Source organism: Molothrus aeneus, chromosome Z (genome assembly GCF_037042795.1).
Source record: "Molothrus aeneus isolate 106 chromosome Z, BPBGC_Maene_1.0, whole genome shotgun sequence".
NCBI lineage: Eukaryota > Metazoa > Chordata > Aves > Passeriformes > Icteridae > Molothrus > Molothrus aeneus.
In genome coordinates, this window is record NC_089680.1 from 36,093,413 (window position 1) to 36,117,262 (window position 23,850).

At 41.6% G+C, this 23,850-nt stretch overlaps 2 protein-coding genes across 3 annotated transcripts in view; both read left to right on the forward strand.

Moving 5' to 3' along the window:
• The window catches only part of ERCC8 (ERCC excision repair 8, CSA ubiquitin ligase complex subunit), a 45,042-nt gene extending 39,715 nt beyond the window's left edge, over positions 1-5,327 (forward strand). The window contains exon 14 of the transcript XR_010785329.1: positions 4,255-5,327. The gene's annotated coding sequence lies outside the window, so the exon portion shown is untranslated. The remainder of the gene's footprint in view (positions 1-4,254) is intronic.
• Positions 5,328-11,741: 6,414 nt separating this feature from the next.
• The window catches only part of ELOVL7 (ELOVL fatty acid elongase 7), a 31,844-nt gene continuing 19,735 nt past the window's right edge, over positions 11,742-23,850 (forward strand). Inside the window, exon 1 of one of the 2 annotated variants that reach the window (XM_066569095.1) lies at positions 11,742-11,775. The gene's annotated coding sequence lies outside the window, so the exon portion shown is untranslated. Of the gene's footprint in view, positions 11,883-23,850 lie in introns of both variants that reach the window. The other variant, XM_066569094.1, reaches the window with a different exon arrangement.

Consider the following 23,850-nt stretch of genomic DNA (forward strand, 5'->3'; position numbering starts at 1 on the left):
GGGGAAGGGATCACTCACAGGACACAAAACAGAGCAAACTTGGGGATATAATTGAATGTATTACTAAAAACATCAGAGCTGTATAATGAGAAAATTAAAAACACCTTCCCCTACTCCTTCCTTCTTCCCAGCTCTGTCTCTTTCCCCATAATAATGCAGGGAGACAGGGAGTGGGGGTTATAGTCAGTTCATCACACATTGTTCCTGTCATTGCTCAGGGAAAAGAGGCTTTCCCCTGCTCCACCATGGGGTGTCCTCCATGGGAGACAGTTCTCCAGCACAACTTCTTCCCACAGGCTACAGTTCTTCACCAACTGCTTCAGTGTGGATCCCTTTCCATAGGGTGCAGTCCTGCAAGAAAAGCCTGCTGCAGTGTGGGTCCCCCACAAGATCACAAGTCCTACCAGGAAACCTGTTCCAGCATGGGCTCCTCTCTCCATGGGTGGGCAGGTCCCTGCCAGCACCTGCTCCAGCCCAGGCCTCCCACAGGGTCACAGCTTTGTCTCAGGTATCTGCCTGCTCTGGCCTGGGTCTCCTCCAGAGACTGCAGGTGGATCTCTGCATCCCCTGGGACCTCTATGGCTGCAGGGGCACAGCTGTCCACCATGGTTGGCACCTAGGGGAACCTCAGCTCTGGCACCTGGAGCACCTCCTGCACTGACCTTGCTGTCTCTGGAGCTGTTCCTCTCCCCTATTCTCACTCTGCTCTTCTCTGCATGTATTAACATCTGTGCAACAACTTCCTGTTCCTTTTTGGTTTGGCCGTGGCCAGCAGTGGATCCATCTTGGAGCCAGCTGGGATTGAATCTGTCTGACATGTGGGAAGCTTCCTGCAGCTTCTCATAGAAGCCACTCCCGCTACCAGAACCTGGATTCACAAACCCTATACAATGATGTACTGTACAGCTGGAAAAGCAAAGCTTTAGAATTATTATTTTAAATCACATGGTATTACTTCAGAAAAGAAAAGTCAATGCCCTGGCATTGATAGGTGTTTTCCAAAAGGTATCCACACATGTTGAATTTGGGGGCCAAATGTGGTTCAAATTTTCAAAACTTTACTACTTTTTCTGAATTTACAGGATTAACAGATATTTTGACCTTTCCTGTATACAAGTTGGTGAAAAGAAGTTTCCAATGTAATTGAGAAGTTTCCACTTGGCATTTTGCATAGTCCTCTTTTAGTGATATTAAAATATTTATTTATATCTCATAATAAAGTCATGGTAGAAACCATTTCACAATTTAGATTGAATTAGACTAGACTGCTAAATTTCTGGGGTTTTTTAGGAATTTCAGTAAAATTTTAAGTTGCTATTTGATTTTTGCCTTAAAAATAGAAGTAATTACTTTTGTTATATTCTAATTTGTGATCTGGAAGCTTCTGAATCCCCTAGCAGAGACATAGACCAGATATCCAAGAACAAGAAGTAATCCAACTGATAATCAAAAAGAGAGTGGGAGAAAGGGAATGTTGTTTTTTTCTCATTTATGTATTTTTAATTTTTGTTGTTGTCATTGTTGTGGTTGTTGTAACATTAACTTCTATATTTATGTAGGGTAACTTCCTTAAGTATTCTCTGCAATTTGCAGAATCTTAGACCAGAGGATTAGGGAGCATGTCCTGACAAAGGCCATTAATTCCTGTATGGCTTAATATATCAAAGTATTGCCACCAAAAAAAAAAAAAACAGAAGTGCTTGGGTATAACTTCTTCTCCTCATCTTCAGTATCTGACAGAGAGACAAGCTGCCTTAAGAATGAAAAGAGTGACTAGAAAGTAACAGTAAGTAGCAGTCCTTTTATTTTGGTTACAATTACATTATATCTACCAAGAAGCATTTCTGCTGCTTTCAAGAACATGAAATGTCTCTGAAAATCTTGACCTAAGTTTTGAATTTCCATTTTGTTCTCTTACTGCATCTCTCAATAGAAAAGGTGAGCACAACAAATATAATAAATATAATACCTCAATTGCAGTAACTCTCTCTATGAAACAATAGTTGTCAGGAAGGGAAACAATTAAAGAGGAGGCTTCAAAATATTCTTTAGAAATACTTGAGAAGCCATGTCAGAATCACAGAAATTACAAGTAGTGTCATGTATTAGTTTTCTGCTTTAGTTTAAGAGAAATTTTTAACTTCTAGAAGCACTGAATTTTTCCTATGCTCTGTCTAGAAATCATTGGGTTTGAGTTTGTAGGTGTCACATGCACAGAGAAAACAGTACCTCAGGTGCAGAACTGGTCTATGGATGCAGGATTTGCAAACTGCCCTGAAGATTTAGCCCCCAAAATGTCTCCATATGGAAAACATCAGACTATGTGTTATTCCATAACAGTCCATAGAACTGATGCAGAGGTAACAATCAAGGAAGTGCAGCTTTTTTGGAAATATAGAGATTTTAAAATAAGATTCAATTGCAAACAGTTGCATTATGCTCATCCAATCTCTGTTTGAATGTTCTTACAGCCCGTTGCTTTGCCTGTGGCTACTCTAGAGTGGGTGTAAAGGCATGTCAAAGTGGGTGGAGGTATGAAAACAAGCACCCTTAAAAGGATTTCACCAGAAGAAATTCTTTGTTGTGAGGCTGCTGAGGTACTGGAACAGGTTGCCCAGAGAAGTTCTGGATGCCCCATCCCTGGTAGTGTCAAGATCATGTTGGATGGAGCTCTGAGAAACCTGGTCTAGTGGGAGGAGTCCTGCACATGACAGGGGGGTTGGAGCTAGATGAGCTTTATGGTCTCTCCAAACCCAAACCACTCTATGATTTTTTTTCTCAGCTCCCACCCTCACCTAAAAGTGAAGTAATTCTCTGCCATTTGATATGAAGCCATATTCCCACTTTCACATTTTACTTTATATCTATTTAACCATAGTAAAGAAGGAGTAGGAGGTGAGAAATAAATACAGCACTACTATGAAGCACACTGTAAGACATAATGGTGCCTTGTGCAGGTGCTTAACATGTTCCCAGATGCAGCTGTGAAAAATGCCAGAAGTCTGCCTGGGAAAAGGTTCTCAGCATCAATACAGGCCTGAGATATATGCCCTGATGCATTTTAAGTCTCTTGCTGACAAGTAGAATTGCTCAGCTAGAATAGAGAGATAGTGGTCTTTTTTTTTTTTGGGAGAAACCATTTGGTTTCTGAGACTGTATGTTTCACTAGGTTGTTTGGTGGGTTTTCTTTTTCCAATACTGGATTTAGGCTCCAGATTCTCCAAGGCAGAATGTCTTTTTCTAGGCAGGTATCTATTGATATATTTAAGCCTAGAGCCTCACTGTTTGATAACTCTGCTTCCCTCATTTAAACAGATTAAGTAGCATTTTTATAATTGTAAAATTCATTGTTCTGAAATGTTCCAAGTGCCATTTATGGCAAGTAGAATGGAATAAAGGAACTTCAAGTACTTGGTAAAAAAAACAGACTACTTAGGCCATCTCTGCAAGCATGTCACATCTCTGCCTGCTAGTAGTGTCTGCTTAAAAGATATTCTTGTAGCTGTCTGGAAGATCAAGGATAATAATGGCAATGTAAATGAATCTGTGTTGTCCTGCAAAGGCGTATGCAGGGTTTTTTGCTTGAGCCGATAATAAAGTTAGGCCAGTAAAATCCCCAAAGTGGATTGATGCACAGGCAAATAACAGCTTGGGCAACTTTTGATAACCTCATGGGACCTGCTCCTCTCCAGTCACGTCTCCTCCTGACATAGTGCTTATTAAGTACAGCTCAGCTTTGTCAGGCTAGTCTGACTGAAGAGAGTTTACTCAGTCCTTGAGGAAAGCTTTAGTTCTTTGCTCTGGGTTTGTTGTTGCTGTGGTTACAGACACTTGAGCTGGGAAGTGTAAAAGGAGCTCAGATATGTTTATGTGAACTCTTATGACATGCATAGGTAAATGTATGTCCTTTAGAAGGAGAACATTAATCACAATAGGAAGGCAGATGTGGATGTGCTGGCTGCATCGTGCTGGATCAGTTTTTTCCTGTGAAAATATCAGATTTGATTGTAAAGGTTAAAGAAAAGAGGGATGCAACAAGAAATGCAGGAATAAAAGTTTCTGTAACACTGCCTTCTACCCCACGGAGGAAAAGATAGTGAGGTGTATGCATGGCTGCGTTAGCTAGTCAGGAGTGTGTAGACAGGATCAGTATATTTTGTTTAGAGGAGGCTAGAGGTAGTTTTATGTAAGTGAATGTTGAGTACATCTTAGCTATTTGAGCATGTGGTTTTATTTTCCCTTTGTTTTGTTGAGGTCTTAAAACTCTCTGCTACCCTTTGGAGAATGTTCAAAAGGCTCTAAAGAGAGAAGATGCAAGAAAGGACATTCTTGATGCCTATTTCCATGGCATGACCTTGTTGCCAAGGAAAAGGAAGGAGAAGGAGGAGAAGGAGAAGACCATGGGCAGAACAGAGCATGAAAGAGCTTTTCTTTGGGTAACAACAGTGTGAAGTGAAATCTTTGTCATCTCCTCCATCCAGAGTTTTGTTCTACTCATTTTCTATATTTGCTTCAGCTTATTACTTGAAGGGATTGAAGACTAACTTGTCCTAGCAAAAAAAATCTCTCTAAGATGCTTCAGGTAAGCCCTTATAAGATCTTACCAGGCAGTTTATCTAACTGTTCTGATCAGTGTCTTCCTCAGTCCAAAGAGAAACATGAATGCCTTTCCCACTGAGGGAAAGTGCTCTCTCACTCTCCAGATTAAAACAGATCTATGACTCCTCCAGCATTTTCTTCATGACTGCCACTGCTATGTTGCAGCACACCTGCCATCTGAACATGCACTGGAAGATAGTGAGTTTTTGTGACTTTTTGAGTGTTTGTGACTCTTAATAAGTTGTGTATGTAACTGCAGGCTTGCACAGTGCATACTTTCATGAAAGAAAGCCATTGGGTGTCCACATTTCTGCATCATAAGAAAAGATATCCATTATGCCTTTTGCAACACTTCTAGAAAAACAAATACATGAGTGGAGAATTTTTTTTTTTGTTTGTTTCGTTTTGTTGGGGCTTGTTTGTTGGTTTTACTTTGTTGTTTATTCTTTCTGCCTAATTTCAAAAGCCTAATTTAAAATGCCTGATCTGTGGTAGTCATACACATATGGAACACCACAGAAGTGTCATCAACTATGAAAAAAACCAAAGATTTCTATTTGATTGATGAGTAATTAGCTTATGCAACTTCTTTTTCAGGAATCGTCTGACAGGCATGTTGCCAATGAAGATGCTCAGTTTCAATACCAACCTGTTTGTGTGTGGAACCCAGCTATGACAAGACAGTACAAACTATATGTTACACAATTAAAAATTTGTTGAAATTCCCAGTCTATTCTTCTTAGCATTTTCTCCAAAAATTAAACTAAATTAGCATGTTCTTACACTTGATAAACTAGTCACTTCTAAATTTATTGGAACAATAATTTAGAAAGAGGCAGGGCTTATTTTAATCCATTTGAAAAATATCTTGCCTATGGCTCTTTTTCTGAGTGTCTTGAACAGCATGTCTGTCTCACAACTATTTTCCCATGGTTTTTCCTTTCCTTGAGTATTAGTAGCTATATCTTCAGTTTCAAAGTAACTTCTTAATCTCTGGCCTGTTTACCAAGCATAGGCGACAAAATTGTCATGGGGAGAATGGGAACAAAGAAAACCTGATTTGTCTAAAATCAGATGGGGAGTCCTACCAGGCATAAGTGTACCATATTCCCAGAATTGTGTTGAGTACCTCTTTCCCTTGATTATCCATTTATTTACTTTTATTTTCCTGCTTTTCTTCCCAATCCCATCTGCAGAATGCTTTTATAAAAATAAATAAATGAAAATCCATTAAAGGATTAGGTTTCCACGATGTATTGTTAGGTGCATGTAATGTGATCAAGAATCAATTTTAGAAAGTAACTTCTTGGTATGATTTTACATTCCTTTTGCATTCCTTGAGTAATGTTGTATCTGTCAAGGCAGAATGGACCATGGATTTGTTCTAATTAATCATAAAGCTGCCTTTTCTAGTCTTTCATTTTTCTTCATATCTCAGAGACTGGCAGAGAAAGGGAAGAAAAACTGCTTCACTGTTAGGAAGGTTATGCAATTTAGTGGCTTTTATGGGAGTCCTTGTGGACACTGGCATAAGAAATATGAGAAGGGACAGGAGAAAAAAGTAGATGGTTGGCTTTTGAACAGGGAGAGGTGAGCTTTCAATGGCTTCCTCCAAAGTTTTTTAGATTTCTCTTTCTCAATGTGACACTCAGTTGCCTTACAAGTTATGTCCTGAGCCTTGTTGGTCTGAGTGTGAAACAAGCAAAATAACTCAAGGGTTTTGATTTGATGGTTAGTTCTCATTCCTTCACCCAGGTGTACCATCTTTGTAATGTATTCTCACAACAAAATGTCTGCAATCTGGCAAAATTAGTAGAAGCTTTTGCATGGACACTGAACATAGCAGAGAGAGAGCTCTTTGTCAGCATCCCTGTCCCTCCAATTCAAGGAACACGGCAGCCCATGAACTCCTAGAGTGTGATGATTCGCTAATGAAGAAATAGGAAAATTATATGAAAGAGAGCTGTTTATACATCTGTGTCACCACATGCTGCTGGGATAAAGAGTCTGTCTCTTTCAGGTTCAAAGTGCAAACCAGCAGGTACTCAAGCCTACACCGAAGGTCTTATTTTTCTTACCCTTGCAGATGTTGTGCAGCACATGGCATGTGGAGGTGTCACAGACAGCTACATCTTCATTAGCACCAAAGAGTTTCCACAGGCTATATTGGTTTATCTTTGTTTGCCTCATTAACTTACTTGTTTCTAAAAGCCCAAAACAAACTTTTAATCAGGTAAAATCCTTGTTGATTGTTCTGATTCGGAAATGGTGTAACATGTACTAGTAGCTTATTGTTATTGATCTTCTTACTGCTCTAAGCCCTTCTGGTGGATTGCACCACAGCATGCACCTGTCAGCTTGGCCAACTATAGCCTAACCAGCACTGTGCAGGTGTTCTGCAAAGTTAACATTCACTTCTTTGTTGACCTTTGGTTTTGGTGTGTTTTTTTTTTTCTTAATGATACATGTTAGAATCCTTTTGTAGTCATGGGGTTCCTAGTCTCTAAAAGGGGCTTATGTTTCTAGACATGTTTATGCACCCAGTTCAAGGATAAGGCCGTGATTAATTACAGCATGCTGTTCTTGCACAGGAACAGCAAACAGGTCCCATAGCCCTCCAGCATCCTATAAAGATTGACACTTCCTTTAGCTTTGTCTGTGTGAGTTCCTACAGGATAAAACTTTTGCTCCCATCAGTGTTAGTAATGCATACAGGTAAAAATTTGACTTACGAAAGATTTAAAACAATTGGTAGATAGCATCTGAATTAGAATTCTCAGCTGTGCAAAGCTGAAAGATGTAGGCTCCAGAACAGCCACTGTCTGGCTCTTTTTTCCAGACACAGTTTTCAGACATGGGGCAGACTAAAATGAAAAATCTGCTGATGCAAGGTTATGATTTTTGGGAACAGGCTGGCCAGGTGTACCTTGGTTTTCTCATTATGTTCAGTCAAGCTTCTTTGGCTGACTGCAATGCACTTTTTGTGGGTGATTTAATTTTCCTTCCTGGTATAGATTGAGTTGCAATCAGCCTGCATTCAAGCAATACACTCTGAGGAGGTGAGTCACTACCAGTATTCATTTAAGAAGCCCAGTGTGTATATAATAAAGTGCATTATATAATATGTGTTTGCATGCATTCTAAGTTTATTTGTATATACGGTATATTCTACATGTGTTGTGTTCACGAAGAAAGTTTAAAATATACACATGTAATAGAATATATATATTACATATGTATATTATAGATGTATAACACCATGACACTGCTTCTATTAAACATCCCCTTTAATGACATTTTTCATACAATTAAGATTATTTCTTATACTTTTGCAACAGTCATTATTCACCCTACTTTTGTGGCACCTTCTTCCTTCACTCCTGCCTAGCATCAATCTCAGAGGCAAAACAGCTTTCTATGGACATAATGGTTTTAATATTGTTACTTGAGATAGGTGGGTTTACATGGAAAATTCTCTATCTGAATAGCTTTGTCATATTTGCAAGAGTTCATCAAATTCACTATTGTTCAAATGTCTAAACTGGAACCCAACATGTAGGTCAATACGTAGCTATTGAAACAGGCAGACGCGACAGTAGCGGAGTACACTGCGTTGTGTTTGTGGTGCCAAGAAGCCATGCAAACCCAGCAGTGACTATTCACTTCTGTACAGTCACCTGCAATGACTGTGTCCCCAGACGGAGGGGGAAACCTCCCTGCAAAACTCAGTTCATTCAGAGAGATATGAGCAGGACTGAGTCATCTTCTCACCGTGTCCCACAGAAAAGTTGATGATACATGTCTGAGGAAGAATTCCTTTGTGGTGTGGAAACTGCTCCTGGAAAGTCCGTACCAGCATTACACAAGGGGCCATTCATGGTGTTCTGGAGGAGACCTGGGCAGAAAAATTATCAGAAAGCCTCAGCTAAATGAAAGGCACTATTCTGGCTCAGAGGATTAGGAGAAGAAGCAATATTTTCTGCAACAAGCAGTAAGAAATGTCTAAAAATAACTCCAACTGGAAAATGAGAAGGGGCACAGAGCGCCCTTTTTTTGCCAATCCAGCTGCTCAACACCGGCTGTGATGGCTGTGGGAGACTGGCCACATGCAACAGAACCTGCCTCGGACAGGTTTGGCAGTTGTGACTCAGAGTGCCAGTACAAGTGCACAGGCAAACCAGGTGCTCTCCAGAAAAGCAAAGCTTGCAAACAAAATCTGGGTTACCCTGTCATCTCTCTTCAAGATTGGTGTGCAGATATCTGTTGGTGTTCTTGGGATGACTACTTTGGACTGTGTCAGTAAAAGCAGCTAACACTGTTGCTGGAGTAGGGAGTGGCTCCTGTGGTTCTCCTGCTGATCAGCTGTTCAAGGCTTCAAATACACCCCTAGCGAGTGCTTGTCTCTAAAAGACTCTTAAAGCATATAAGCTACTTGGATTCTAGTAAGATAAAAAAAATAAGGTAAAGCACTGGCTATCACTATTCATGGCAAGCACAGTTCTTCATTCATCATACACTAGTAGTTGTGTCTTTAGCATCTTGTAAAGTCCATTGGGCTGTCTCCGGAACCTGTGTTTATCTCCTGTCCTATTCTTGGATGGGGCATGTAGTGAACTTAACAGATTACTTAAATTTACAGTAAATATCATGTGCAGCTCTCACATGCTAAGAACTGAGAAAACCTGTCTGCGACTAGCTCCTCTTTTACAATGTAAATGTCTCTATCTCTCGGTTTTCTTTGTGTGTGTAGGGCACAGCTGTCTCCTTCATGCTGCCTTTTTCCTGATGCATGTTAATGATTTACCTGCCCTGAACAGGTCAACCATTATTTCTGTCCTCTCCCAACACTCACAAACTTGCTTGATGGTTCAAATTACCTTTGCTCCTGAAGTGCATGGAAAGCAAGGACTCTTACTGTCTTTATGGGCTCCAAAGAAAGAAAAGTTGTTGATGCTAACAGTGTTGGCATCAAATATGTTAGAGCTGTTAGTTTGCATCTGGTTGTTATTTTTTTGCTTGCTTTTCTTTTTTGCATGAATGACAACAGCTGTGTATTTTTGAAGCCTACGGGTAACCTACTTTTTATCGCTATGCACCCCAGTGTCACATTTTTTCTTAGCCAAGGCAGCCCTATCAGGCATGGCAAAACAGATTTTGCAACACAGGAGGAGTATTAGTTGCTGGCTAAGCCACATCCCTCTGGACAAAGTCAAGACTTACCCTTGAGGCTTCCAAGAACTCTGTCTGAGCAGGGATGTGGTGGTTCCTAACGTTTGTTTTTTGTTTTTCTTGCCCAATATTTTAGACAAAAAAAATGGGTTTGAACCAAGAAATAAAAAATGGTTCTAACTGCTGAATGCTGAAGGGAAAAGGGGATGATTTAATTTTGTTATGTGATTGTTCCCCTCCTAGGTGAGACATACAGTATTGCTTAATGGTTTATCATATTTTGACATATCCCTTTTGGCCAAACCCAATGATCTTATTAAGACGCTCTTTCAAAAGCCCAGGGATTTCATAATCTCTCATAATCCTAACAATTCCAATAGAAGCATGAAGCAAATCTGAAAGGACAAGATTGTCTTCCTACTCCCCACCCTAATCAATCACTCAGTGTTATGGAGCTTCTGCAGGATCTCTGTAACAAACTGTTTTCCATATCCTGCCATCTATTTGTCAGCTTCTCATAATGTTTCCACACTTTTAACAAGCTTTCTGTGCTGGTTCTGCCTCTTGTTATCACAAACTTCAGGTTTGAGCTTTGACCTTCTTGTTGTCCTCCAACTCAAAAACTCTTTATGCATCTTTGCATTGACATTGACCATGCATTCATTTCACAGCATTAGCTCACAGACCCTTCATCTTCTGCATTTCTGTACATCTCAAATGAGTTTGCCTCTTTTCTTCAAGTTGCCTTCATATCCTCTCCCTACTCATTGTTTTTGCAGTCCTTTGACTCAAGCATTCATCTCCATGCCAACCATCTCAAAAAGCTGTAATTTCTAGCCTTTTGTGGACTAAAATGATAGACCAACTAAAATGGAGCACCTGTTTACACACTAGAAATTCCCGGTTACCTTTCTTTGTGCCCCATACTTGTCTAGATGGGAGTCACTGGGGACAGTTACTGTCATGCTGAACACTCTCTAAGAGAGGAGTACTGCATTTTTTGGGGTGGGAGTGTTCCCAAAAGCAGTGAGCCAAAGCTGGCTGCTTGTGTTTTGTTTTTTAAAAAGGAATTTTTACACTTTCCTGGTGTTGCCTTGGGTGACACTTAGCTGCCACGGATCCCAAAGCAACACCAAGAAGCCACATTGCAGTTTTCACTCCTCCATGCTAGTGAGATTGAGATCTAAGGGCATTTGGAGAACCCCTTAACACCACACCAGTGGGTACCACAACAGTTAAAAAACCAGTTGTCACAGGACCACCAAACAGTTTAGCTTGGAAGGGTCCTTGAAGAGCACCTATTTCCAGCCACCTTGCTGTGGGGAAGGACAGCATTCCCTAGACAAGGTTGTTCAGAAGCCCTCTCCAGGCTGGCGTTGAACACTGCCAGGAATGGGACATCCACAACTTCTCTAGGCAAGGTGTGCCAGTGCCTAAACACCCTCACAATGGCGGACTTATTCCTAATATCCAATCTAAAGTTACCCTCTTTCAGTTTAAAGCCATTCCCCCTTGTCATATCACTACATGCCCGTGTTAAAAGTCCCTCCCCATCTTTCCTATAGCCCCGCTGAGGCTGTAAAAGGGACTATAAGATCTCCCTGAAGACTTCTGTTCAGGCTGAACAGCCCCAATTCCCTCTGCTTTTGCTAACAGGGGAAGTGCTCCAACTCTCGGATCGCACTTGCGGCCTTCTCTGGTCTCGCTCACGAAGGCTCTCAGCCCTGAGCGCCGGTCGAGTGAGACGCGCGGGGCGGTGCGGGGCGGAGCGGTGCGGGGCGGAGCGGAGCGGGGCGGAGCGGAGCGGGGCGGAGCGGAGCGGGGCGGAGCGGAGCGGGGCGGAGCGGAGCGGGGCGGAGCGGAGCGGGGCGGAGCGGAGCGGGGCAGTGCAGGGGCGGCCCGGGGGCGGTGCCGGGGCGGGGCGGGCGGTGCGGGCCGCCCCCTCCGCGCCCTCCCGCGGGCCGCGCGGTGCCGCCGCGCAGTTGCCGCCCGGCGGTGCGGGGACAGGTGGGGCGCGCTGCTGCCGCGTGAGTGGGTCCGGCGGGAGCGGGAAACCGGAGCGCGGGGTAGCGCGGCGATCTTGGGAGCAGGAGCCTTCGGCGTTCTTCCGCAGGGTCTGTCCCGCGCTGGGGCGTGCAGGGCTGGGCTGGGCGGGACGGGACGGGACGGGACGGGTCTGGCGCTGCCTCCTGCCTACCTTCCTTACAAACTCCCTGGTTGCTCCCGCGTACCTCTTCTCTCTTCCGCAACCCCTGGCTGTTCCGCGCTGAGCTTTTTTTGCTCCGCAACTTCGTCCTCTGGGTGCACCTGCATCCCTGGTCCCTCTCCCTGTCCGCACCCTCCTGTGCCATACTGCCAGACTCTCAGGCAGTGCCCTGTGGTGCTTCCTCCTCCAACCCCACTGAGTGTACTTCATCCTGCGGTGCATGGCCTCCAAGCTTTCTCACTGTGCCCTATACCGCACCGCGTCTGTGCTCCTAAACCCTTTCACCCGGTCTGGCACTAAGCAGTACTTGTTCCTCTAAACCCTCTGGCTGTGCCCCACACCTCCCGGTGCCTGTCTCTCAAGGACCTGTGGCTATGCCTCCCATAAACAGAGCTCTTCTTCCTGTCATGAAGAACAAGTTACATCGTGGCATGTGCATGGCCCCACTGCATCAGGGACCTTATTGTTGAAGAATGCTTTTTTCTTCCCACACCTTTTGATCCCATAGAGTGATCTCAGGCAGCAAGAAACGGAGGTTTTTCTCTTCAAGGGTGAAGGCTGGAGACAGTCAGGGGAGAGGTGTGGCCCATGTGCTTAAGATGGTGATATTAAAATGTAGGGCTGGAGGGGTGATGTCTAGCCAGGGGTTGTCTGGCAAGCTGGAAGGGTGGCTGACTGGCTTGCTGCCTTCCTCGTCTTTGGAGACAGGTCATCTTTGCTGCCATGTGGGGCAGGTCTGTCCTTAAGGACTGGCCACATAGGCAGTGGGGCCAGGAGCCAAGGAGGCAGGTCAGTGCCAGCTGGGGGGGGTTGATGAGGCTGCATTGGAGCTGCCTCTTAGACTTACTTGTCCTTTGCAACTGTAGCTGTCATGTATATTGTTATAGAATTGTAAGTTTGTGGATACTTAATTTGTAAATACGTTTTGAATTGAAACTTTGGTTGGGTCTTGGGTGTTGCTTCACCAAGACAGAATAGTGTGATGCTTGAAAAGTCATAGTGAGGCAGCAAACCAGCTCTTACTGATTTTTTTTTTTTTTCTTGCATAGGAAATCAAGGTATGTCAATTAAAGTTGTTCAGACAAACAAGAAAACTTACAGGCATGTATGGATACTCTCTTACCTCATTGTAATTCAGTTCTTCCCAGACCCATGTGTAGGTCTGTAGTGAGCACTACTACCATGTGGGAGAAGTTTCAACAAGTATTTCTGGTTGTTGGGAGCAGCCTGGGAACATGCTGCCTGATTTATTCTGCTGCTCAACACTTGGGGTGCTGCCTGGAATGCACTCAGGCTGCCTTGGAGCTGCCTCAGGTAGAGGTGGAATCATGGTGTATTGACATGGCATTAGGCAGTGTGGATGTACCCTGAAAACACTTCCCTGAAGAGTGGGAGCACTTGTACTCACAGGTTTACCTGAAGAAAATGTACAAAGACCTAGAATTTGAAAACCTAGAGAAACATAGGCTTAAAGTGAGGCGCTGGAAGAGTTTGCCCAGTGAGGCACTGGAAGAGAAGCTGTGGACGCCCCATCCCTGAAAGGCCCAGGCTGGATGAAGCTCTGAACAACATGGTCTAGTGAAAGGTGTCCCTGGCCATGGCAGGAATTTGGAACTAGGTGATCTTTTCAACCCAGGCCATTCTATGATTCTTTGAAATTCTTGCTAGGCAACACCTCTGTTGATAATACAGAATAATGCAACTTTATGGTATTTCAATATAATGTGATCTTTCTACTTAGAACTTATTGGTAGAGCAAGACAGGTTCTGGTACAGGAAGCAATATTCATGGAATATGTTGGGAAAGATGCCACAGCATTAGTCAAGTAATACGAGCCAAATAGGATTTAACTCATTATGAAACTTAGGAAATACCATGAAATGCCTATCAACTAGTGGCATATCAGTAAAAGAACTAGTCAGGGGCATTTTTGTATCTTGACATGACTTGATGGCATTTGCCAAGTGTGCACCCCGTCCTCTCTTTGCCTTTCCTGGATTTGTTTCTCTCTGCTGCAATAAACTGGCAAACTCCCCCCCCCCCCCCACCCCCTTGCCCTTCCACTGTGGACTTCTGCTCTTCCTCTTGAAGCTGCTTCTGCACAGTGTGTCTGTTTCCTCTGGTCTGCCCGTATCTGGTTGCCTAACACACAAATTTCTGGAGGTGTGGGCAGCTGCAGAGTGAGGCAGAGGCACCAGCAGTGCATGGGATGGGCATGGGAGGCATGTGTGGGGTGAGGGAAGTGGGAGAATGTCACCTCTGTGCCATGTTCAAGGACAGGAGATGGAAGGGAGCCAAGATCCCTTTATGGATCTTCATTAGCTGCTTGTGAAATTGTGTTTGTTGTACTGTGAATCTAGCTTGGCAGACTTCATGTGGCATCTCTCCCTGCCTGATGACTGCCTCAGCATGGCTGTCAGAGGCTGCTGCCCCATAATTTTCCTGGTGAAGGCTGGTGTGCTGAAATAAGATGGTGTAGATATCAGTTATGGGTTTAGACCAACTGTGTTGTTCTGCCTGGAGTGGCTCAAGGACAACTTGTAAAATAGGGATAGTAGAGCTATAGTAGATAGTAGATAGTATATAGGCAAATATGAATAGATAGGGTGTTGACATCTTCAGTGGCACGGCATATTTTATACAAATAATGTCATAGCCCAACACTCATATTCTCTTCAGGCTAATGGATGTCTGAAACTTTAAGCTGCTTCTCAAAGCCTGGGCAGCTGGAAAGGAAGAAATACTTGTTCCCCTCACTCTTCCTCTGTCCCTTACTGCAGCTCTTCACTATTCTTGTTTTCTTTCATGAAGTCACAGCATGTGACACACAGGCAGTGTTTTTATCAGTTTCTTGTTTCCTAAGTATGTATTAAATTCAAGAAATGGCAGGCTTAGGTGTGTTTTTGTCTACTGCAGTATATGGATTGTTAATTTCAAATAGCAGTTTTGGTAGGCCTGACTACTTAAAGGAAAGTTGGTCTTTGCTTGAAAGCTGCTCTGAAAGCTGAGTGGTTACTCTGCATTGTTCCACAGTGCTAGGGAGCAAGTCCCATGTGTTTGCCCTGGGACCTCACCCACTACTGAGGCTCACTGCTGCATGTAAAAGGCAAATGCAGCCTAAAGGGTGGAAACAAAACCTTTTACTCCTCAAAAAGATGAGATTATTAGAACAAAAGAATTAGCAAATGTAGTAGTTAATTTTGTAAACCGATTGTACTTTTTTTAAAAAGCTCAGTTTAAAGGGTACCTCTAAAGCTAGAGGGAAATGCAGTAATTTAAGTGCCTGTTGTCACATTTCCAATTTTCCAAAAGTTTGACAAAGTTGCCAGTGATGTAGCAATTAAGATTTTTTTTCTATGTATATGACATTTAGTTGAAATCCAAAACATAAAAAGTTAAAAATATGAGTTTACACTGATGAGAGACACTAGAATAACTCAGGTGTTTCTTATCGTTACTTGTCTTTGGTTTCAGTGTTTAATACTGACCATTGACATGCAAATATTGAATAATTAGTTGGTTTTCATTTTGTTTTTTGGTAATTGTTTTCTATTTTTAATGAATTCACAAAGTAAAATGCTTTCAATGTGTCTGTCAAGATGTTTTTTTTTTCTTCTGCATGTTTTTTGTTTTTACATTCTGTCTGCTTATGCTGGCTATACAAAGCAATTTATCACTGAAGATGTTGATTAGAAAACACCTATAAGTAGTTCATGAATGGAGTAATGTGAGATGAATAAACAGTTTAGAGAACCACAGATTTAAGTGTCTTTAAGTGTTATCTTGGTTCTTGATGAGAGTCTGAGGAATTGAATTTCAGTAGCATTTAATTTCAAAATCCTGAGGTAGCACACAAATCTCTTAAAAACTACTTGTGAAGCTTATCCAGCCCAAAGCAGACTCTGGCTTCCCCCTGCAGAGAGGCACAGATGTCACAAGGAAGACAAATATGGGTGTCAGTAAACTCTATGAATCACCTTATTTCCTAGGAGCAATGGTATTCAGATTGCCCCTTTACACTGTGCCGGGGTAAAAGCAGCAAACACATGAACCCTTGTCTCCACTCTGCTCATGATACCTACTTAGGCTGATGCTGCAGTTTCACCAACATTTCTCTTATTCCACGTGCTTTTCTTTGCATGTGCTTCTTGTGTCACTTTTCTTTTGGGCTGGAGTATTTCTTGGTGAAAGCTGGTACCAAGAAGCACTGAGGAAACAGTCTGGGTTAAAAAAAACCCTTTCTTTTTCTGTGAGGCTTGCTCTCCTGCGCTGGGTCTGTTTCCCAATCTGTTTTATTATGCAGCCAGAAAAATGGTTGTTCCAGCAGAAGTCAAGGGTGAACTAGGAGCAGGTATGAGTAATGGGGAGAGAGGTTGATTAAAATTACATTGCTACTATTAAAAGTGCTCTTATAATTGCAAACTTACCCTGTAAACAACCAGACTTGCTCTGCTTGAGCAGGCTGTGCTCAAGAGAAGCTGCTTGTAGCAGCTTTATGAATTCCTACATGCTGCCTGCCGGTGTTTAATTGTATTGTGAAATTCTTTGTAGTTTGGATTATGTTTTATATTGATATGGGCCTTGCACATTGGGCTCTGTGCCTGGAACCTCTATTCAAAGACTTTTTTTTTTTTTTAAAGCAATGCCTCACTGAATGCATGTGAATGTGAGCATAAGTTTCTCTAGTGCACTGCAAAACCCTGTGCAAAGAAATAGGATGTACTGTGCAAAAAGCTGCTAAGTTTCAACAGGCATCTCATGGGCTGGAATTCAAGAGAATGCTCCTATCCCAGTGATGGCATTCAGGGTTTATGGCTATGCCTGAGATAAAAATATAGCTTACTCTATTCCTTTTATTCTTTGTTTTCTAACAAAAGAAGGGGAGGACTCTTGCTGGACTCTGACTCACAAAGATCAGTTTGTTGATTTGGAAATAATTTGCATTGTATCATCAGTACTGAAATGACTTAAAGCCAAGTCACAAAAACCTGATTCAGTGGTTCTCTGTATGCTTTTAGAGTATGGGAATGGTTTACATTGGTACTGTGTTCTTTCTTTCAGGAAAGTTGAGGCATTATGAATAGATGGAGATGGGCATTTGAAAATATCTGTAGTCAGTTCAGAGAAGTAGTAGCTGGCAAGGTTTCCTTTTATACAGGTGAAAATTACTTGGATTCAAGTATATTCCAAGAGAACAGTGTGTTTTACAGTATTTGCATTCTTAACATCCACAATTATCCCTTTTGTATTTGTTTAAATGTACAGTTGGAAAAATCTAGATTAAATACATTCTTTATCATTTTGTAGTCAGAGTTCTAGCTTGTTAGTTCAGTGTTGAAGAAAAAAAATCACTTTTTAGTCTTTAACTCTACAGAAGGGGTGTGACAAGCTTAATTAAATTATTGTCACTACTATTATTATTACTTTGGAAGTGCCCCTGTCCCCCTTTGTCTCTTGTGAATGAGAATTGTAGAATATACAGTTGATCAAAGCCAAGAGGATAATGAAGTAAACTCAAATGTTCACTGTCAACTTTGAAATGAAACCTTTCATAAAATTACCTGTAAGGTGCACTTCTCAAAAGCCTTGTTACAATCACTGTCATTATTTCTGCTGTGCTGACAATATTGTTTCTGTAGCACCTGTTGTTCTGTAACAAGTCAGGTTGTTAGGGAATTTGCTTAAGTTTGTTTTTACATGAAAAAGGAAAAAAAAATTAAGACAAGACTGTAAATAACCTCATGCCATAGCTTTAGATGTTTAAGAAGTTCACTCAGTTTAACTTCTAACTAGGAGCATGGCAGATTTTGGAAAGAGAAGAGGGAATGTAAAATACAGGTGCCATTGGAATATTCTGTGCCTCTCTTCAGCTAGTCCTTTAATAACTACTTGAAATCTTAAGGGGTAAGTATTCTCCATCTGAATTTCAGATCATCCTGAAACAGCTTTTTGTAAACTGAAATGATCCACTTAATCAGTTAGTGAAACTTATCAGAAAGTTGTGGAGAAATTGTTCCTGAACATGGACCATGTTGAGTTCTGGTTTGCTCTGGAATTTTTCTCAGTTTTGAAATGAGGTTGCTATTTTATTTTGAAACTGAACATCTCATGTACCCCATTTGAACTACATTTAAAAGTACGGAATGGAAAATTGCCTCTGGAGGTGTAGAAATTGTGCAATCTGGTGTTCTTGCTTTTATCCTGTAGAGAGTTTACGCATATTGTTGTAAAATGTGATATTTCATCAGTTGCTTTCATCCAAGGTGCTGAAGCATCACACTTGATTGAATCTAGAAAGACTTCTGTGATAAGTGAGGGAGTCACTTTTACAGAACATGAAATTGTATGACCTTGGCTCATTCTTTGAGATGACTTCAGTGGGAAGAGATCCAGTCTTCCTTTCCAGTCAGTGGGATGGCATCACACTTTTTGGATATGGTCAGCTGGATGAACCTGCACCTGAATAATGTATATATAAGACAAAGAATATGTGCAAAAGCAAATTGTTTGGCCTAAGTGTGAGCAATAGAGTCATTGTGAAGTGAGGCAGAAGAAGAGTAGAAGCAAACCAGGTTTGCTTTCATGATGAGGGCTATGGTGTTGCTTTAGGTTCAGAAAGGGGGGTGTGGCCCGCTAGTTTTGCGTATTAACTGGAGTATTGAACCAGCACACAACACTTTGGCTTTGTTTACAGCTTTGCTGTGTTAATTGGTAGAAGACATGCCCCTTTTTCTCTGGGGGCTGAGAACTTCATACAGAGTGAACCAAACCCACTGATGGACCTCTCCTGCAAGGCATTGAAACCTGTATGTCAAAAATACGATTTTTGATAACTTAAATGCATAGCTAGACATAAGTCTAATTTTTTGTATTGGAGACAGTCCAATTTTATTCTGTTATCCTGCTGTAGCATGCTGAGTAGACTGTTAGACACTTGTCTGTTTCTAGTACACTGGTGTTTTAAAGGAACATTAGTATTAGGCTGAGTACTCTGCTGCTTGCCAAGCTTCTTTATTGGAAGTATTATTGTCTCCTGTGTTATTCTGATGTTGCATTTCCATTGCCTAATGCACTTTGTTGATAGGATTTCTTTTTTTTTTTTTTTTAAGCTATTTATATTTGGCAATCTTTCAGGATCGAAAAGAGGACAAAAAAAGTGCAGTTGCCTTGCCCAGAGATAGCTGGTTCATCCCTCCATGCTGTCTGGATGAACTGTTGTATTTTAAACTGCCGAGATGTCTTGTGATCCTAGGTGGTCTCCAAGTGATTGGAAAGATGGTTAAAAGTACATTCTATTGTGGTAGTGGAAAATATTGATAGAAGATGGAAAAATCCTTACATACCTGTGATCAAATTTGTGCATGGATGTATTGTTTGATTCTGCTTCTCTGTGAAGTTACTGTTTGATGTTCCAGCTCTGAGTTACAAACTCATGGTCTGCACAGTGCTGCTTTTTGTGCCGTTCTTGAGCTTCCAGGAAGTGCAAAATAATGAAGACTTTTAGAAATCACTATTAGCAAGGGAACTAAGGTCTAGATAACTAGATCTGGAGCAGAAGTATGCCTTCATCACTGTGTATTGTCATTAATGTATCTTTGCCCACAATATCAACCTCTATTTTGCATTTTGTTCTGTAAACTCTTGCATATTGATTTCTTGGAATTTGAATGAAAAATCTATATATTTTAAAGCTGAATTTTCATAACAAGATCTGGTTTTAAAAAATCTTTGCAGATCAAACCAGTTAATGTTTTTAGGTAATGGATGATTTTGCTTTCATGTGAGCTGTTGAGGTTAGGCTGTCTTCTGAATACTGTCCATGCAACATTGTGTTGCCCACGCAGCCTTTTTCTTTAGTTCCTACAGGCCTTTGCCTGCTCTAGGTCACTGTGTCTGGATGTTTCCTCACTCCAATGCTTACAGGCAAACATGAATATTCCTATTCCATACTGTTTCTTGAGTTCTGACCTCCAAGTCGGTCACAAGAACCCTTTGAAAGTCCAGCACTTCCATAGTCCTTAGAAGGTTATCTGCATAGCAAGTGGAAAAGAGTATTTTGGAACTGCTGCTAGTGCTGTCTGAAAGCAAAGGTGCTCCCATTCTTGTGTTCACCCCATGTGCCCAAGCTGCCAAACTGGATCTGCCTCCGACAGGTGAGTCATCTCAAAAGCAAAAGTTACTGGGGAAAGTTATCAGGCAAGTAGTGTAAGCAACATGCAGGATGACTGGAGTGGTACCCAAAAACTTACTCAAATTTTGAATAGAATCAAGTAGGAGTTTATAATGTACTAATTTCCATGCATTCATCTCTGGATTCAACATATAATCACAATGCAAGTGGCTTTGACTTCAGGATGAGCCTATGGGGTAATTTCCTCCAGTTATACTTAAACTTCAGATGCCTATTTGCTGTCTATTTCCATTCTCCACCCCATTGTGATTCCTCCATTGAGTAAGAGGTATAATAGAAACATCTGGCTTTTCCATTTCAGAAAATTGTATTTCACTTTTTCCCTTCCATAGTAACTTTGGTCATGTGTAAGTGTAAGCTAATTACCTATTTATTTATTTTTTTTTTAAAGTGGAGGTCTTCTTTGGGATGTAGAAATAAAAAATTGAGTGCCATCAGAAATTTACTTTATTGCTCTATTTAGTTGTTCTGACTGAGAGGCCTGTGTCTCCAAACAGTGGTATAATGTGCCTTCATGGGTTGCCTGATACTAATACTCTTGAGTGTGCTTCATACTGATTAACCAAACCTTTCATCATGCTGAAGAATGTTAATTTAAACAACAACAACCTAAGTCCTGTATACCTCCCTGCATAACCTCAGTGATTTGAAACTTCCAGCTGCAGCTGTATAAATTACCAGCTCTGGACTGGGAGGATTTAGGATGTGGCAGTGTAGTTGCTTCCTGGAGTGCTCCAAAAAATACATGTGCCAAGACTGGACATGGGAGTGGCAGCTTTTTAATGATACTGTCAGCATGCTTTCTTGGGTAGGAGGAGTGTTCTGAGACTTTAGTTTAAAAAGCACTTAGGACATTTCCTTTAAAATGGCTTTTGTCACCCCAAAGTTCTGCCACCACCTGTCACTGTGCCCGTGTCACACCTCCTCGAGCTGACGTTGCGCTGTACGGGTCACTGCCAAAGGTGCCAGCACAGCTGGTTCCCGCTCTCTTGGAAGAGCTTCCCAGGCAGGGTGCAGTTGCTGATGTTTACAATGCTCAGCAGCATGTCCACTATGGTGCATGGAAGCTTAAAAAGAGGGGGGAGGGAAGGGAGGGTGTCAGTTCTAGGTCAGCTGCCTTTAAAATTTATGCCTGCCTACTGCAATGCAAGCAAAATAGGAGCAGAAGGAATGCATTATTTTGCTGCCTAGGATATCGGCCCAGGACCCAGAGGGTGGGTAGGTTGAGCAAGTGCAAGCCAGTGGGAAACAATGGTAAAGCAAATTAGCTCATGTCAGCATGGGAGAGTGGTGTGGGAGCAGTTCAACTACTGTAAATTGCTGCGTTAGAGGGTGTACAAAATAGTATGTTGCAACTCTGCACGGGTGTTATCAGTGTTACTACTTACTAATATTCTGAACGCAGCAAGGGTAGAGCTGGTGCAATAAAAATTCCATAAAATGGCATTGATTTTGCAATGTTGTTTTGCCATGGCAACTACAGTGACAAGAGCTGAGTGTATGCTATACACAAGATGTAACTGTGGAAAAACACCTCTTCTTTAATAATTACGAATATTTTTCACTTTACTTGCTTACCTCTTCTTTCTTAAGGTGAATACTGTGTTCTTAAGGTAATTATTTACTTTTCTTTTTCCATATCCTCTTTCTATGAAACTCTTTTCTGATGTATTTTTGTGTTACAAAGACAGCTCAATCTACCTGTCTTTGTCTACTGCAAGTGAAAATTATGGTCTAATTTTTTTTCCTCTAGTGCTGAATACCAGCTGGTATATTACCATTGATTACTTGGTTATGACATGTCTTTGGAAATAAAAAAGCTTGTCTGCTTTTTTTCCATTGGCATTGGCTAGGTTAGCAAGTTACTACCTATGTAATGAGTCCTGTTCCCTTTATTTTTAAGGAGTCTTCTCTGGAAGCTGAAGTCTAGCTCTGCTTTTCTGTTTCTGTTTAGCTTCCATGGAGTGACCCCCACTGTGACTATTTAATGACAATTTATGCTGTTGTTCTACTAAGAGGTGGGTAAACACAAACCAAGTCCTTGGTAGCAAACTGCTTCTATTGTGATTAATTCAATGTATGAGAGCTTTATATTCAGTTAATTCTTATGCATTAGCTCTTAACTGTAAATTAGGGTAGATGATATGGTGGAGTGACTCAGTGACTCAGCTTGCTGCTAAGAGAAGGGGACAGTCTCAGACATTTGACGTCTTTGATCCCTTTCATTCAAAGTATTTAGTTGGCACTTGCACTCCCTCTCTCTTTTTAGAGCTTACCTATAAGCTGAGTATTAAAAATGTGCTTCCAAGGCAGCTTAAAAAACCCAGTCTGTGTTATCTTTTGCAGTGCATGTAAATAGCAGTCCTTACCCCTCTAGTTCAGTACAGAGCTCTATATTCTGTTTTGCTTGGTTACTAATGATGTGTATGCACTTTAGAAACACCACAGCTGTAAATAATTCTTACATATCCTTATCAGAACTGTCTCTGCTATAGCTGTTTGTAGAGGAAAAACAAACAGAATGGGTAAGAGCTCTGTATGTTACGGAGATGTTGGCTTGTAGATGAACGAGCAGGGAGCACGGGGGTATGAGTTAGCATGATTGCACAGCACAGCTGAAAATACTAGATTGTGTTACTGCTTTCTAGCCTTTAGTTCATGTTTTGTGAAAGTCTGCTTAAAATGACCTAAAACTTAGTTGATCTGGTCTTTCAAGTAAATCTGAAATGGTGCTTTCCTAGTTGTACAATAAGGTAAGGAGGAAGCAGGCGAGTCTAAATCCTTTGGGAAAGGACGATATTAACCTGGGTTGGATATGGCCCAGTTACTAAATCAATGCATTACCAAAGGCCTTTGATAAGTGTAATGATATACCACTATCTAATGGAAGTGAGGTTGCATTAGCAACCTTATTTTGACTTCTAAGTGAAAGTTGTCATGCTGCGTGTGCCTCAGGAGTCACTGTGTATGCAGGTCTAGGTGACATTGTGAGCTGGTGTCACTGAGCTAGAACCAAACTCAAAGGAGCCGAGGGTAAGTAATGCACTGGGGCACCAAGGAGAAGAGCTGCTGCTCTAAGCTCTATGAGGAGCCACTCACTGCAGTAGAGTAGGGAGGTGAGACTGGTTGGCTGAAGGATGGCTTACATTTAAATGCTCAATAAAGAGCTTTTGTTAAAGGAAGGGGAGCACTGAAAACAAGTTGAAATCTTAGGAACTTTACGCCTGCTAATGTTGTTTGTTTTCTCTGAAACATTGAAAGCATGGGGAGAGAAAGTTGGTGAAGATACAGTGATGTCGATGGTGCTCAAGTCCTAAGTGAAACTGAGAACTTTTTCAGGGATGTGCCCAGTGTTATACTTGATTTAACCTGATAAGTAGATTCAGACTCACAAAGAAACTTCCTTCCAGGCTATGGTTGCAAGAACTATTTAGACTTGATAAGTCTTTCTATTGATGTAGAAGATTAGTCCCTAGGATCATTTCACATGCATCCCTGCAACCTCAGGTGATATGTTTAAGATATTTAAGATACTGGTGATGACAGATCTTTTCCTGCCTTACTGTAGCACAATGTAATTTTTGTGGTTTCACATCTCATCTTGTAGAGTGTCCTGGTGGACAGTGGGATGACTTTCTGAGGTGGAGCATGTGAAATGCTTGACTAGCTATCAAGCCCAGGACT